General features: G+C 35.0%; 1 non-coding gene across 1 annotated transcript; it reads right to left on the bottom strand.

The window, feature by feature from the left end:
• Positions 1–453: 453 nt before the first annotated feature.
• Positions 454–525, bottom strand: TRNAT-UGU (transfer RNA threonine (anticodon UGU)). Its single transcript has one exon. It is a non-coding gene; the product is annotated as a tRNA-Thr (tRNA).
• Positions 526–15,511: the final 14,986 nt, after the last annotated feature.

The following is a 15,511-nucleotide window of genomic DNA, read 5'->3' as shown; positions in this document are numbered from 1 at the left end:
ATGATAATCATTTAACTATTTCAATCTATCGAGTACATAAAGATTATGTAGATTTTTTTTGCATATTATACAGGACAATTTATTGCATTTTACAGACCTTTTTTAACCAACTTTAAAAAGTAAAATACATCGCTGTTTAAATTTTTTTTGTTAGAAAACATATTAGGATAATTTGTGTTCAAAATAAACACACACACACACCCTCCCCCCTCCTCAAATCTTAATTTTATTATTTTCATTAATTTAAAAATACTATGAAAAATGAAATATGTATAAATCTTTTTTTTGCATAACTTTTTTAGTGTCTCTCATCAACCACAAAGTATTAAATACATTTAAAATTGAAGAAATATCTAAGTAGGAGAAGCTTAATTATATAGAACAAGTATTGCGTACCTAAACGGAAAAATAATAGAGAAGCTACTATATAACTTGAGTATCACAAAAATTGATTGCCCCCTGTGAGGTTTGAACTCACGGTCCCTAGTTTACAAGACGAGTGCTCTACCATTGAGCTAAATAGGCCACTTGTACAAGAAAAAAAATTTAAGATAATGCAAATTCATAGTGAATATTAAGTAAATTCTGAAAAATTTGTATCTTTTAAAAACAATAAAATTAGGCAAACGTCAGTAGGGCAGTTACCCTATAAATAGTATTCAATAATATTCATAAGTATCAACGTTCAAAAACGTATTGCTCATGGTGAAATTCGAACTTATAACCCCGGCATAACAGTGTAGAAGAACCGTGCGCTAACTGATTGCGCCACTTGAGCTCTTACATTACAGGTTCAAACTTTTTGTAGTTGTTCGAGATGGTAGTTTCTATGTTGTAATTTTAAAAAAAACTTAAGATAAAATTTTTATAAAAGAATATAAAAAAATTTAAAAGTATAACATTTAAAAGAATTATTTTTGGGCGATGGAAATGTCTGACCCCCACCCCAAAATTAGCTCAAAACCATCCAATGTCAATATATATATAACTAGCGGCTACGCCCCTAGAGGCCTTTAGGGGGCACTTGAGGAAGAGAGAGAGTCAAATTTAATAACCCAATTTCTTATTTTAAATTTTTAAAGAAAAGTAAAAAAAAAAATTTTTTTTTGGGGGGGGGGCCTCCCCCCTCATTTTTAATTTTAGTTAAAAAAATTTAAAATTTTTTTTCTTTTTTTGAGGGGGGGGATTTTTAATTTTTTTGGGGGGTTGGGGGTGTCCCACCCCCAAAAAAATAGTTATAAACCTTCCCAGGACCTATGAGAAGCTACCCTGTTAAGGAGAACCCGATCGGTTCAGCGGTTAGAGAGATCCTTCGGTACAGACACACAGATACACAGACACATAGACATCCTGTTACTTTAGTAAAAGGATTCCTGAGAAGGACAACATTGTCAGTTCAGTGGTTGCTGAGATCTTAAGCTTCAGACAGACAAAATTAAATGAAAATTAAGCCCCGCGGCTGAATTGACGGCTGAGGCTTGTACTAATTTAGCAGCTGCGGCTGCGGCTGGGGCTTACAATATCTCAGCCGCGCGGCTGTGTCAAAGCTGCGGCTGAATTAAAAAAATTAAGCTGCGGCTGAGGCTGCGGCTTACAAATATCAAGCCGCGCGGCTGCGGCATAATCATAACTTTGCAGCTGCGGCTGAGGCTTTCTTGAAGCCGCGCGGCTGAGTGCGGCTGCGGCTTCAAATTATTAACAGCCGCGCGGCTGAGTGTGGCTGAGGCTTCCCCAACTATAAGCCGCGCGGCTGATTGCGGCTGAGGCTTAGAGGGGCGTTGGCTGAATGAGGCTTAGTGCGGCTGAGGCTTAATGTGGCTGAATTGGAGTTTTGTGGCTGAGGCTTACAGTGGCTGAATGCGGCTGAGGCTTACAGTGGCTTATGTTTTCTTTAAGCCGCGCGGCTGCGACTAAGGCTGAGGCTTATTGGGTGGCTGAGGAAGCCGCGCGGCTGATTTTGAGGCTTCTCGTAAGCCGCGCGGCTGATGGTGGCTGAGGCTGCGGCTGCGGCTTCCGAACCCTGCTTAATTGTATTTTTGTTTTTACATAAATAACAAGTACGATTACGTTTCAAAGGTACACAGTTTTTTTAAAATTCCAATGTAAAACTATTTTTCTCTTACGAAAGAAGGATTATTTAGGTTATCTGCTATTTAAGGTGAGAAATTTCTGAAAATTCCCATAAGCAATGAGCATTTTCTTTATATGTGACTTTTTTCTTACTCCCTTTTAACGCTCTTTCAATGTATTTCTTTGAGAGAAACGAAATTTTCTGATCCAAAGAATTTAATTACAAATAAATAGCTGCTGACTGATTTACTTTGTTTTCTGTTATAGAAAAATATTTATATTTAAGCTTCGCTATTATGAATGATGTCATTGCTTTGTTTTTAAATTATAAACTTACACATATAAAAACAAAAACCAATCTAAGGACGTTAACACCTGCAGACATATAGAGAAGGATTGCTATTTGGGAAGAAAAAGTATTGGCTTATTTGCTTAAAGCCCCTGTGAGCTCCTATAATGAATATATTCATTAATCTCCCTCTGTTTCTCAGGGTCAGGGACCCAAGGATAGGTAAATACAAGATATTGGATTTAAATCATTGTAATTCGAAATGTAGTTTGAATATGGCTTAAAAATCCCTGATTGGACTTTCTTGGTGGTTAACCAAATTGCCCCCCATCTCATTATAATATAAACTAAAAAAGGAGGGGGGGTGGTGGTAAATTTTTTTTCGTTTCTTCGTTTATAACTTTAGGTAAAGTTAGGGTAAGTTACAGTCTCCCGAGGGGTTGAACATGAAAATTCACCACCCTTTATTTTCTATTAATATTTTTAAAAAAGGGGGGAGGGGGTAGGTTTCAGTGCAAAAAAGTTACACTTTTTACTTAAACTGACTGTGGTTTTTGGTTTTCTTTATAAATGAAGTACTACAACAAAAAAATAACTCCCCTAAAAGTATTTCATCTTTGAAGCAAGAGAATTATGATATTTTAATCTCAACTAGCAGCTAAGCCCCTAGAGGCTCCTAGCGGCCCGTAAAATGTTATCTTTTCAATCTATGTTGAGATCAAAAATATCTAAAAGGCCGCTAGGCAGTGCAAGACATATGTTTTTAATTTTGAGATTTGTCTTGGGAGGGTGGTGGCACCCTCCCCCAAAATAGTTATAAACCGGCCTGGGACCTATAAGAATCTACACTGTGAAGGAGAACCGTATCTGTTCAGCAGTTAACGAGATCTTTCGGAACACACTACAGACACACAGACACTGTTACTTTATCATAAGGACTAGCGGCTTTGCCCCTAGCCCAAGAGGTTTAACCTAACCAATTTTTCGTATTTTAGATTTAAAAGAAAAATTTAAAAAAAATTTATTTTGGGGGGGGGGGATTTTTTTTTGAGGGGGCGGGGGTAGTCGACCCCACTATTTTAATTTTAGTTTTAAAAGGAAAAAAAAAATTTTGGAGGGGGTTGGTGGTGTCCCACCCCCCAAGAAATTAGTTATAAACCTTACCGGGAGCTATGAAAAGCTACCCTGTAATTAAATGAGAACCCGATCGGTTCAGCAGTTAGCGAGATCCTTCGCTACAAACAAACAGACAGGCAAACAGACAAACAAACAGACAGGCGGACATCGTTCTACTTTGTAGTATAGATTGACATATCCACATTTCCCTGTTTGTAATACTAAACACAAAAAAACTGAAAACAAAATTACAGACACAAACAAAAAATAGTTTTGTTCAATGTAGCACATCTTTAAAAATAAGAACAATTTAAGTGAGATTGGCAAGGGGGGAGAGAGATGGTTGGTTTTTAGTTTTAGAAAAAGTCTAATAAACCAAAAGACCGACCCACGTACCAACTAACAAGGATTAATTAAAGTTCGGTTTCCCTCATATGGCATCTAGTCTACAAATAAATTTATAAGGCCTATTGATGCGAATTAGGTTAGGTTAAGTAAAGGCTGTAATAAAACAAATAGAAAAAATATGTTGAGAATTTTTTTCTGAGGACCAACAAAAATTAAGGGGGGAAATTAAAGAATATAATTTAGGATATAGAAACCCCTTACCGTTAGTGATGAAACTAATAAAGAGAGGGGTAGGTTTCTGGTAAAATCCGTAAAGGTTATGTGTTATAAGTAAAAAACAGTAGTAGAACGATAAAAACTTATGTAAACTTTTAATAAAATTGTTTTGTCTATAGTTCTTTTCAATAAGAAATACACATATTTAGTGAATATTATCGTTCTACTACTATTTTTAAGATTTTTTAAGATGGGCAGGAGGTACTTCTTGAAGTACTGGGGGATATTGACGTCCCTCCCCTTACCAGTCACCCTTCCTTCCAGGGATATGAAAGGTTTGCGTAGGACTAACTATCCTACCTGTAAAAAAAATCCCTGTTCAAGAAAACACCCACAGAACCTCAAACACTTATGGCTTTCTCACAGCCAGAGGTGTACATGAAACAAGAACTGTTGGAACTGATGCTCAGTTTACTGAGAATATGAAAGATGATGGTCAAATCCGAAAGGAAGCTATCAACTTGATGACAGGACCAATAAGTTCTAGGCAAAGCTGTAAGATAGGAACCTGGAATGTTAGAACAATGTATGAGTCAACTAAAACAGCCCAAGTAGTTAAAGAAATGACAAGTTACAATATTGGAATACTTGGAATTGCGGAATGTAGATGGACAGGACAAGGACAAACTACAACCAAAGATGGCCACCTAATACTTTATTCTGGTCATGAAAGCCAACATATGTATGGTGTTGCTATAATTATTCAAAAACGACATGTCAATTCACTAATAGACTGGAAACCTATATCAGACAGAATAATTAAGGCTAGATTCCAATCAAGGCATTGCAAGTTGACTATTATCCAATGCTACGCCCCAACAAATGACAAAGATGGAGAAGTAAAACAAGAGTTTTATGATCAACTGCAATCAATCAGAAACTCAGTACCCAATCATGACATGTGTTTAGTTCTTGGAGATATGAATGCTAAAGTAGGAACTGACAGGACTGGAGTGGAGAACACAATGGGACACTTTGGTATAGGTACAAGAAATGAAAATGGAGAACTTTTACTTGAATTCTGTTTAAATAATGATATGGTTGTAGGAGGTACACTATTCCAACACAAAAACATTCACAAATATACCTGGACAACGCCTGATGGACAAACAAGAAACATGATTGACCACATTATGATCAATAGAAAATGGGTCAAGTCAATGCAAGACTGTAGGAGTTACAGAGGAGCCGACATATTTAGTGACCATGAACTAGTTGTCAGTAAGATTTGATTAAATCTGAAGCGTACTGGCCATGATAAAAAGAGTGAGATTGGTAGACAATATGATTCTTCAAGATTAAAGGACCCTGTGATAAAGAATGAATTTGTCTTAAAACTCAGAAATAGATTTCAAGTCTTAGAGGACCTAAATGACGAGACTGAGATCACATGGACTTCAATTAAAGAAAACTTTCAATCTACTGCTAAGGAAATCCTAGGACACAAAAAACCAGAGAAAAAGGACTGGATCTCTGATGAAACATGGAACAAAATAGAAGAGAGAAAGAAGCTTAAAAATAAAATTCATAGTGCTCAACATTTGGCTGACATGAGAAATTTAAGAGCTGAATATACTGCTAAAGATAAAGAGGTCAAAAAGTGCACAAGGAAAGACAAGAGAGATTACATTGACAATCTGGCTGAAAAGGCCCAAAGAGCAGCTGACTTCGGTAACATGAAAACAGTATACAACATAACCAGGCAACTAAGTGGCAAATGTAACAAAAAGATTGGTGAGACTATCAAGGCTAAAGATGGTAAACTACTCACTACAGAAAAAGAAGTTGCTGAAAGGTGGAAATCGCATTTTGAAGAAGTGTTGAACAGACCTGAACCAGAAATTACTGCTGAACCAGAACCAGGACATGAAATAGACATAGACACACGACCACCAACTATTCAAGAAGTTAAAGCTGCTATACATAGTCTAAAGAATGACAAAGCACCTGGACCTGACTTAATAACTGCCGAAATGCTTAAGGCAGACATAGATCTTTCTGCTAGGACTCTAACTGATCTCTTTGATAAAATTTGAAGGCAAGAAAAGATACCAACGGACTGGTCTAAAGGTATAATCATAAAACTTCCTAAGAAGGGAGATTTGAACAATTGTGATAATTGGAGAGGAATTATGCTGCTTTTTATCCCAAGCAAGGTCCTATGTAAAATTATTTTAAACAGAATTGATGCGAAAATTGACAATAAACTAAGAGAAGAACAAGCTGGATTCCGTGCTGGAAGGGGCTGTGTTGACCAAATTTTCACCCTTAGGACGGTTATTGAACAATGTGTTGAATTTAACAAGCCACTCCATGTAAATTTTGTTGATTTCTCTAAGGCCTTTGACTCCATACACAGACAAACACTCTGGAAAATACTAAGAAGTTATGGTATACCTGAAAAGATGATAATTATGATAACTAAATTCTATGACAACTTCCAAGCCTGTGTTTCAGTTGGAAACAATAAGACATCTGATTTCTTTAGAATAAGCACTGGAGTTAGACAGGGATGCATTTTATCACCTATTCGATTTATATTGGTCATTGACTGGGTGATGAAGAAAACCACAGAGGACAAAAAACGTGGTCTCCAGCTGGGCATACTAGGACACCTAGAGGATCTGGACTTTGCTGATGACCTGGCACTGATTTCAGAAACAATCAAACATCTACAAGCTAAAACAGATAGACTAGTCAAATATGCAGGACAAGTCGGGCTCTTTGTTAATGTCAAGAAGACCGAAATTATAAATATACCTACAAACCCTGATCAAAATATAACAATAAATGGTGAACAATTGAAACAAAGCAACAAATTCACCTATCTGGGGAGTGTTATCAGCAGCGAAAATGGCTCAAAAGCTGATATTAAGACCAGGATTGATAAGGCTAGGGTTGCTTTCAACAGTCTACACAACGTTTGGAATTCAAAGAAACTTGCTCTGAAAACAAAAATCAGACTTTACAACAGTAATGTGAAATCAGTTCTTCTTTATGGAGCTGAATGCTGGAGAACTGTGAAAACTGAAACAAATCAACTTAATGCATTTCACAATAGCTGCCTAAGAAGAATTTGCAAAATATTCTGGCCAAACAAAATATCAAACATTGAGCTGTATGCTAAGACCAAGTGCAATAGTATTGAAGCAGAAGTGAAATATAAAAGACTAAGGTGGCTAGGACATGTGCTCAGAATGGAACAAAATAGGTTTCCAAAAAAGTGCTTAAAATGGAACCCCACCACTGGTAATCGTAAACGGGGACAACCAAAAATGACCTGGAGGCGGAGCACTGAAAAGGACCTCTTTAATTTGGAATTAACATGGGGAGAAGCTGAAGCACATGCCAAAAAAAGGAATTCATGGAGGAACAAGGTGTCCGTATTCTCTAGACTTAACAGTCAAAAAGAAGGATGCGCCTGATGATGACTATTTTTAAGCCTTAAAACACACACCTTTACGGATTCTACCAGAAACCTATCCCTCTCTTTATTAAAATATTTGTGGATTGTTTTGTTTAGATAAGCTCTAATAATAACTAAAGGTTAAAAGATAAATATTCTATCACTGTCAGAAGTGAGAGTAACTTTCTTAATCAAAAACTTTTTTTTTGAGCGGACAAAAAGTTTGTTCTCACTTGTTTTAGTTCTCAATCTTTGTTGCTCTTTTTAGTAGCGTAGCTACTATATAACTAGTGTGTGCCATTAGTCTGTATGTCCCTTTGTCAAAACCTAAAAGAAATTTAGCTCACAGTCACAAGGTTTCCCGATTTAATTTAATTCTTTTATTTTCTTAACTTTTACTTAACACTAGCAGCTACGCCCCTAATGTAAACGTAAAATGGTTTTTAATTAATTTAAAATAGTAATAAACCTTCCTAGGACTTATGAGAAGCTACTCTGTAAAGGAGAACCAGTTCAGCGGTTTGCAAGATCCTTCAGTAAAGACTGATAGACAGACCAGACAACCTGTTACTTTATTATAAGGATTTTAAAAAAAATTAAATCTCTTATATTACTCTGTACATTTTTTGTGAAAACTTATATTTCTCTTTGAATTCTGTCTATCCCTTTGTTAAAGTCAAATTGAGGATACATACTCATTACTCAATTAACAATAATTACATAATTTATAGACAGCAAAGTTTAAAAAATCTATCTTTCCTTCTTACTGAATGTTTCTTCAGATATCGTGAACGGCCAAATAGATCATTTTTAAAAAAACAAAACAGTTTTTTAAGAAGATTGGATTGAATCTTCTTTGCCCCCTTAGAGCTAGGCTAGGATCGAAGCAACTAGCAAACTAAGAAGTATAAGACTGTGGTAACCAAAAAAATACTTCTATTTTAAAAAGTAGTGTGTAAGTCTTTTTTGTCTGTAGCTTAAGAATTTGATAGTTACCAACCCGTTCGAGTTCTCTTATTCATAGAAGCTTTACATAGATCCTAAGATGGTCTTAGGCTATTCATCTGCTTTACATACACCGTTCAATGCAAAAGAGAGGACACAGCCTCTAAAGATTAACATTTTAGTAACAAGCTCTGAAGCTCTCAGTAAAAATGAAACTTTTGACTACAAAATCATTTGAGTTAAGTAGTGTCCATAATCCAGTAATGTAAAGTAATAAGGTTTCTTTTGACTGTAGCTTAAGATCTCGGAATTTTTTTTGTTCTGAATAGGATATGCTTTTCTGGGAAGCTTTGCAAATATCTTTGGGTGGTTTTAGGTTATTTTACTGACCACCACCGCCCTCCCCTAGAGGCTAGGGGTAAAGCAACTAGTATTGAAAAAAGGAAAAAAATGTCAACTTCCTTATTCATTACTTTTTAGTGGCTCTCATCTATAATGCAAAGTATAACGATGTCTATTTGTCTCTTTGTTTGTAGCAAAGGATTTTGCTAACCGCTAAACCGATCGGGTTCTCCTTTACAGGGTAGCTTCTCATAGTTCCCGGGAAGGTTTATAACTATTTTCTTGGGGGGTGGGACACCCCCAAACCCCCCCAAAAAATTAAAAATAACCCCCCCCCCAATTTTTTTTCTTTTAAAAACTAAAACTAAAATAGTGGGGTCGACTACCCCCCCCCCCCCTAAAAAAAGTCCCCCCCCCCAAGAATTTTTTAAAAATTTTTCTTTTAAATCTAATATACGTAAAATTGGTTTGATCAAACCTCTTGGAGCAAAGCCCCTGAGGCTAGGGGCGAAGCCGCTAGTAGACTTTACAGGCATACGGACAAAGTGAGATATAGAATACAAACACTGACAAAAAACTAATAAATACATGTAATTAGTTTTAATTGTTTACCAATCTTTAGATGCGAAGCAACTTTGCAAGTCTTTTGTTTACCATTACCGTAACGGTCTTCTTTTGATTTCCTTTTTGGGAAGATGTTTGCACATCAAATGCTCCAAGTTGCATTTCTCTACTATGGTTATTTAATATTGAAATTGGTTAGAAATGAATGTGCAACCAAAAATAAAAATCAACATTTTATTATAAAGAATAAAAAACATTTTTTTGTAAAAAAAAGAAATAACGCATGGTGATAATGGACGTTCTAATCCTTGTTTTATCTCTTTCCTTACTTTCCCTTTTTACCAAACCTTTTCTTTTTATTTGTTTATCTATCTTTTATGATTTCCTTTATGGATTACTTGGGTAAATTTCTACAAATATTGTAGAAAACCGATAACCCCGACCTTACCCCTCCCTCAATCACCCAACCTAATTATTTTCTACATTTGGGGACAGCCGACCCAACGTTCGTAACGGATATGTCTTGTCATGTTTGAATCGTCCAATCAACTTATGACAGATTCCTTTTGCAGTCTGTTATAATTTGTAAGGCATAGTAACTCTATGATCATTCACAGAATGTTTTTATGTCCTATGAAAACGTATTGATTCCGTAAGATTATATTCCAATCCTAAATGAATTAATAATTAACATTATTAACTATACTATTTTATTTTAGTGGACAGACCTAACACCGAGTAGCTACGCTCCTTTGGAAAAGTCTAATACTTGTTGTATAATCCAGCTATTGTAAACACCGAGTAGCTACGCTCCTTTGGAAAAGTCTAATACTTGTTGTATAATCCAGCTATTGTAAGGATATTATATGTTTTACCTGTAAATTAAGCCCTTCCCCAAAGTACATGAAAAGGGGGAAGGTAGTTAACTGGCCTAACCGGGACAGGTGGATGATCAGTATTTGTTAGACTTTTGATGATTGTTCATTTATTGAACCCATTTAGAGTGAAGCTTCTCTATAATTCGTACTCGTTCAGCCTCACATGACCGCAGAATTCGCGCCGTTGCGCACTACACTATCAAAAAAATCAAAATCATTTATTTACTAAGTATATTTGCGATTACTTTTATTTAATGAAATCTTCCAATTTTTAACATGTACAAAACGGCCTGCGGTATTGCATCAAGATCCATGACAGATCTATATAGGAAATAAACGTCTATAATCGAGCTCGAATCTTCCAAGCTTATGGTGTATAAAACTCATAGTGCTCCAATAATCCCTATTAAATTCTCATTGACCAGAACGTTAAGACCCATTATTCTACTTTTTGCATCATAAATGTATTTTTTATATTCATGTTGCTATTTAAATAACATTGATATATTTGATTTGTATTCATAAAACAGAAAAACTTAAGTTTATAATATAGTAAACGTAAGAAAACTTAGTTTTATAGTAAATTGATTCGTGCGACACTCCCCGTAATGCGGTCAGATATTAAACTAATCATTTTAACCCTTTCAGGGCGAAAATTTGAAATGAAAAATATTAGGATTTTAATCCTTAAAAAATTATATAAAAATGAAGCAAAACGTTAAATCGTGTATTGTTACATTGTTATATAAAACATATTACTGAATAAATCAGTTCACAGATATTATAATACGTTAAAGTTGTAGAAATCTTTACGTGTAACAGAGAGAGAGAGAGAGAGAGAGAGAGAGAACGGGGAGAGGGAGAGAGAGAAAGGAGAGAGAGGGGGGGAGAGAAAGAGAACGGGGAGAGAGAGAGACACAGAGAGAAAGAAAGGGAGAGAACGGGGAGAGGGAGAAAAATATTTAGATTTTACCAAAAAGACAAGATATTTTATTTTACATACTAACGTCATGGTGATAGGGCAACTATGTAAAGCAATAGTAAAAAATTAAGATTTTTACTTTGACTTCATTGCAGGACATAACAATTGCAAGAATTTTATTGTAGAGTTTAAATTCAATAGGACTATTCTAATATGCCTAAATTAACAATCAGAACTATCTGTTAGAGACGTACAGATGGACAGACAAACCCCCACTGTAAAAAATTTTTGCTTTTAGATCATTAACAACATTATACAACCCTTTTACCAAATTTCCTTCCCTCTTACTGGATGAATGAACTGAACAATAGTATAGGCCCATACTGGCAAGCTATGTAGGGAATATTCACAGAACTTTTCAGCCATTGAATAGCAAATGAGAAAATCACATTTTCCTCTAATCATAGCCAACAGACGAACGGAAGGACATTTTGAATTATAGATAATCTTCGCTACTAAATGAAAATGAATTTTGCAAATGTGTCATTATAATCTTAATTAAAAATTTAAGCCATCTAATTTTGATAACATATGAAAAAACAAATATTTTAGCTATTAAAATATTATGTCTCGATCCAAGAGACTAATGGACCATGTGATTATAGAGTAAGAAGGATAGTTTCAATACCAAAATTTCGTTTGCTTAGGGAAGGAGGGAACATTTGACTGTAAATAACACTGTAAACCAAAGTTTAGTAACCACTTTGACTAAAAAACTTTATCTGTGTTTCGTCACTTCTAACAAGAACTTTCAATCAACAGAAGGCTTACCTATATTTATCATCATCGGGGATGTAAAATAAATATAGTACATTATCTCCTAAGATCCCTGAGTTTAAAAATCATCAACAAGGATTATAATATCCACATGTAGCAACGTTCCTAATTGTAAAAGTAAAAACACAAAAGCAAAAAGAAGGAAAAGGAGCATAACCGACAGAATGACGAACAATGATCAGTGCAGTGGTCATACAAATCTTCACACAAAATATTAGCAGTCTTTGATATCAGAAAATAAAGTTGTGTTTATGCAGTACTGATGATCGATGGTTAGGCGGGCAGAAGTGCATTGGTCTCAAAAAAATCAATCTTCTATGTTAAATAGCAGAAGGGAAAATAAACATTTCCCCCACATTATTTTTATTAATTCCAAAGCCCTATAGACAGAATAACGAAGAAGGTGAGGAATAAAACTTTTAGCAGATAAATAAGGATGACAACATCCATAATTATAGAAGCTCTTGAATTAAAAAAATAAAAGGAAAAGCAAATGAAAGCAAAAATGGTGCACAACAGACAGACATAGTAAGTAATGATGCTTAGTGGTATTTGAATATTTACACAACATTTAAAAGTTTATCTTTGATAAAAGCTGAAGAAAAAAAATATTTTAGAGTATTAACGATAGATCGACGGACAATTTTATTCATAGAGTAGAGGTGCTATAGGTCAGCAAACATAAAAAAGCCTTCTGTCTTATCCCTGAAAGATCAGGCCCTCTACGAATTCTTAATTGACCGGATTTTATACTATAATAATTGCATCAGCCTTCTACATTTTCCCTACAGATATTTAATGTTCTCAATAGCATTACAGACCAGCGAACAACGTGAGCTGTAGGCTAGTTTATCCATAAGATCATACAACCGCCTCGATCTTGGACACTCCGCCATCGAGTAATTTTAATATTTATTTACAATCATAATATAATAATATCATTAACTAATTATCGGTGGATTTTATATTTTTCCCACCACATCTATTAAATAGAATACATGTTAAAATAATAATGATCGATAAAATTACGACATGACATATTTATTTATTAAATGACAGGTGTCGTACACGGATGGCCAGGTGCAATCATAGCCCTCTAGGCTGGAGCGTGACCTGGTGTTGTTGGGCACTATTGTTGGCCGACCACCCGCAAATGACTTTGACTAAATCTGTTATTACTAGTCAAAACAATATTATCTTGTAATTTTGTGACTCAACTATACCCCTAGCTTTCCCATCAGACCTTCCCTTCCAGACTCCCATACCAGCTGTGGATGCCCCCGTGTGCAGCGTCTAAATAATACAGTTAATACTCATGCAAATCTTAAAGATTTGCAATAATGTTATCAGATAGAATCATTTAACCAACGACAGAAATAACAATTCTTAACCCAATTTGTACGCATGTGAGGAACTTAGTTTTCCCGTGAAAATCTCGATTAAACTAAACTCTCAAGATTAAGCTAAATAAAATAAATTCTCAGTAATTTAATATTAATTTAGTTGAATAATATCTTAACTTGCGATGGAGAACTAATGAAAAATTAATATTAATGAATAAGAAAAACCTTTCCGAAGAAAACAATCCCTGCTATTTAATACAAACCCCAACGGACTAAGTCAGGTTAAGATTAATATTAAATACCAAGTATCAAGCTCCTCGCCATGTTGTATACTAATAATCCTAAGAGAACACCTTAAAAAGAGAACACACTAAAAACACATTAAAAAGTTACTAACTAACTATGACCAAGTAAAAGGGGGGGGGGGGGTTATAGGTACTGTAATATAGAGGATTTTACCAATATTTACTCTATATACAATTGGGAATTATTATTATTAGATAATATTATTAATAGTTTCTAATAACTTTGCCTCAGGCATCGTTGAGCCGAAGGCTTGGGAAGTTTATATATGCATAGAATAGTTTTACTAAGTTAGATGGCATTAGATAAGCTGCTAATCCCTAATTCCCCCCCAACCCAAAGAGGATATAAGCAGTAAAAAACCCCGCAGAGGGTATAATTTTCTAACACTTCTTTCTTATTTAGTCTTTTAAAAGGATTCAAAATGCAAGGATATATATTTTTTTAACTCTTATTTTATACATCTTAATTGGAACTGATGATCTATTTTTATAGAGAAACATATGTATTCCATCAATAAAAAAAGTTAAAAATTAAACTGTTTATACATAAAATAATCCTTATACTAAAGTAACAGGATGTGTGTCTGTGTGTTTGTGTGTTTGTTTGTACCGAAGGATCTCGCTAACCGGTGAACCGATCGGGTTCTCCTTAACAGGGTAGCTTCTCATAGGTTCCGGGAAGGTTTATAACTATTTTCTTGGGGGTTGGGACACCCCCAACCCCCCCAAAAAAATGAAAAATCCCCCCCCTTTTTACATTTTCTTTTAAAATCTGAAATAAGAAATTGGGTTATCAAATTCGACTCTCTCTTCAAGTGCCCCTAGAGGCCTCTAGGGACGTAGCCGCTAGTATATTATAAAGTAAGTAAGACGAATGGTTAACGGACCCAACATGTAAAATCCTCAGACAGAAAAACTCAAGGCATCAAATTTTTAAATTTATTCAACGTTTCGAGGGCAAAACTGCCCTCATCATCAGGAACTAAACAAAAAAATATATTATAAAGTAGTAAGCTTTTTTTGTCTGTAGCATAGGATCTCGCCAATTGCTGAACCAATATAGTTCTTCTTTACATTGAAGATTCTCATAGGTCCAGGAAAGGTATTTTTTAAAAATTATTTAAAGTATCTCCACCCTCCAAATCAAAATAACCTTCCCTCCCTCCAAAAACATACTTTTTCTACTTTTCTTATTAAAACTTGAAAAATTTAAAATGGAGGAAGGGAAGTCGACTTTTTCCTCTCCAATCTTAAGTGCCCTTAGAGGCTTCTAGGGGCGTAGCCGCTAGTCATTTCATAAAAGTAGTAAGCTTTTTGTCTGTAGCAAAGGATCTCGCTAATTGCTGAACCGATATGATTCTCCTTTACATTGTTGCTTTTCATAGGCCCTGTGAAGGTTTAGAACTATTTTGGGGAAGGGAACCACCATCTTCCACAATCACCCATAGGAAAAACTTTTCACCAAAAATTTTGTTTTTACTTTTTCTGTTAAAAACAAAAATCAAAGATTTGGTGTTAACTTCCCAAGTTGCCGCTAGTCCTATAAGTTTAAGTAGTAAAGTTTTTTTTGCCTGAAGCTAAACATCTCTGAAGATACTGAATTTGTTGTACTCCTCAAGAAAGCTGATAAAATCTTGGTGTAGTTTTAGGCTTTTTTACTGACCTCTCTCGTTTAGAGATTAAGAGCATAGCAACTAATACTTCAATACAATGTCGTGTAATTTCTTTAACCATTCCATTTTTTAAATTAATCTCAAGAAGACAAATAAAATGCTTCCATGAAAACTATTGGCCATTCAGTCAATTATTTTTGAGATCTTGTTGAATAGACAAACAAACATTCAATTACTTTAGCCGAGATATAAAAAAA

Source organism: Acartia tonsa, chromosome 5 (genome assembly GCF_053477335.1).
Source record: "Acartia tonsa isolate MP-2025a chromosome 5, ASM5347733v1, whole genome shotgun sequence".
In the NCBI taxonomy this organism is placed as follows: domain Eukaryota; kingdom Metazoa; phylum Arthropoda; class Copepoda; order Calanoida; family Acartiidae; genus Acartia; species Acartia tonsa.
The sequence above is the reverse complement of the archived record's forward strand: the minus strand, read 5'-3'. Positions and strand labels throughout refer to the sequence as shown.